The sequence below is a fragment of the Acomys russatus genome, chromosome 15 (assembly GCF_903995435.1).
Source record: "Acomys russatus chromosome 15, mAcoRus1.1, whole genome shotgun sequence".
Classification (NCBI taxonomy): Eukaryota; Metazoa; Chordata; class Mammalia; order Rodentia; family Muridae; genus Acomys; species Acomys russatus.
Genome location: NC_067151.1, coordinates 34,637,130 through 34,639,850, shown reverse-complemented (window position 1 = coordinate 34,639,850; position 2,721 = coordinate 34,637,130). Strand labels below are relative to the sequence as shown.

The 2,721-nt window shown below is 40.4% G+C and overlaps 1 pseudogene; it reads right to left on the bottom strand.

Annotated features, from left to right (window-relative positions):
* Positions 1-590: 590 nt before the first annotated feature.
* Positions 591-911, bottom strand: LOC127198906 (elongin-C-like; annotated as a pseudogene).
* Positions 912-2,721: the final 1,810 nt, after the last annotated feature.

The following is a 2,721-nucleotide window of genomic DNA, read 5'->3' as shown; positions in this document are numbered from 1 at the left end:
GAGACGCCCCTAATTGTTGATATAGCAAACAAATGTTTTAATTAATTAATTTACTTACACACTTTACATCCCATTCAAAGCCCTTCCCCTCCTCCCCTCCCAGCCCCACCCTCCCTCCTTCTTCCCTTGTCTCCCCTCCCCTATTCCTCAGAAAAGGGGAGCCCACCCTACCAACCAACCTGAGTACATCAAGTTGCACCAGGACTGAGCGCATCCTCTTCCACTGATGAAGGAAGCCCTGCCAGGGATGTGATGGAAAAGCAGACAACAGAGACAGTCCCCTCTCCCCTTACTAGGCAATCCACATGAAGACTAAGCTGACCATCAGCTACATCTATGTAGGGGGCCTAGGTCCAGTCCATTCATGGTCCTTGGTCAGTGCTTCAACCTCCACAAGCCCTTCTGGACCCTGATTAGTTGGCTCTGTTGGTCTTGTGGAGCAAACAAATTTTAACTGTGTTATGCGAAGGAACAGAAGGAATTTGCTTGTTCAATTTTATACAGGAAATGTGCTTTATGTGAAAAAATTACTAACTGAACTACAGGTATTAAATACTGAAAAATTAACAGTTTATTAGAATTTATTTTATTTAACAATCTAGGACGTTCGCAGCCATCAGCAGCCCCAGTGAAATTTCCGGTGCAATTGGGAATGCAGGCATATTGGTGGAGCTGACCTTGTAGGTAAAATACATGCATACTCTGAGTAGCATGTGTAAAGGGATTTCTCTAAAGATGACCTCATTGGTTTTGTTCTCAGCAAACTGCCCTTGGCCCATGCAACATGGCCTTTATTGTTCCTGAGGTAACACATGTTCTCTTTTTACAATAAATTCATGACCACCAGAAGATATTAATTAGACATACATGGCATCAGGGCCTTCCCAGCCACCACAGATTTCCTTCTCTCCGTCTATTGTATTCTAATGAAGTCCTACTTGATCCCACAGGAGTTTTAAAGTTTCCTGTAGATGCAGGGACGTGTTCTGCTAATAACGTGCGTCTGAAGGAAGTGCATTATGTTCTTGCCCCTAAAATCTATTTTTTTAAACATTATTCTGACTCTTCTTTGCCAACTCTCATGGAGGTACCCACTAATCTGCCAATTAACACCACTGCACCCCATCTGATCTAGATATGTTAAACTTGTCTCAAACATACTTGTTCCAAAACATATTCCTCCCAAGTTCATGGACACAATTCACATAAGCCTTAGTATAGGTGTCAGTTAGCAGGAGCAGCGCAGGCTGATGCTGTTGCAGCTTCTGATGCAGTCTGTGTCCTGGCTCTCTGTGGTACTTATTGTCATAGGTGGTGTGACTCTAGATGATGTCATTTATCATCCTAGATAAGAAAGACAATTCGTGTGTGTGTGTGTGTGTGTGTGTGTGTGTGTGTGTGTGTGTGTATGAATAGAATATATTCTATTTACCTGCAGCAAAAAACATTCTAATAAACAGGCCCTTTCTGGACATTTATCCAAGTTTTCAAAGCTTGTGTCTGTGTTTTTCCTTTCCCTCTCCTTTCTGTTAGTCAGGCTTTCTAGTTCGGTCAGTTGGCTGTTTGTATACTAACTTACTCAGTCCCTTTTTGGAAAACCTAAAGAACAGTTTAACCACTCTCACTCTTCTAAAAATTCTTTTTCCAATGATTAGTTTTTACTTTATTGTGTGTTATTTAAGAATTTGAAGTTTAGGGCTGGAGAGAGAAATGGCTCAGAGGTTAAGAGCACTTGTTGTCTGCTCTCCCAGAGGTCCTGAGTTCAATTTTCAGCAACCACATGGTGGCTCATAACCATCTATAATGTGATCAATGCCCTCTTCTGGTGCACAGGTGTACATGCAAGCAAAGCACTGTGTACATAATGAATAAATAAATCTGTTTTAAAAATTGAAGTTTAAAAATTAGAATTAGAACTGACCAAAAATAAACCTTTATGACTAGGGACATCAAGTACATAACATTCCTGCCACCGTGCTGGAAAAATGTCCTCAGCCAAGGTAAGAATCAGACCTTGAAAACCTGTCTTTAGTACTCATCACTAGATAGCACTATGGCTAGATAGTGGAGCCTTTAATTAGCACACTGAAGTCTCCAGATTTGGTCCCTAGCACCACATGCACACACACATACACACACACACACACACACACACACACACACACCACCATGTAATAATAAAATATATACAGAACATATTTATTTTCTCTTAGAGAGCCCTTTAGAACAGATTTTTGTCCTACCTCAAAAATAAATTCTATCTGTGGATAGGAAGAAAACTAGATATAATTTACATACTCTAAAAAAAAAAAATCAAACACAGTCTTCTTTGTTTCTAAAGTTCTTTGTGATATGTACAAGATACGCAGAATGTCATGAAGGATGCCAATGCCAAGTTTGCCTGTAGTGTTAATTCCATTGGAACGATTTGAAAAAATGGGCCCACAACGTACATGTATAATGTAATTCTCTAAGTACTGCTAATGAAATTGGTGTGAACAGGGTGCAGAGTGGCTAGCAGACGCTACAGTCACTGAGAACTCCTGAGCAGATCTCTTTCCACATTGCTCAGTCAACCTCCCCAAAGTCAAGAGAGCACCACCTCATTTCAAAGGTAGAATGACAGAAGCATATTTCAAAGTGTGTCTCAAGGCAAAAGCTGACTCAAACTTTTAGTAGCTCTGGTCTGTTTATTCTCTTGCTTTCAACATAATTTTCTAT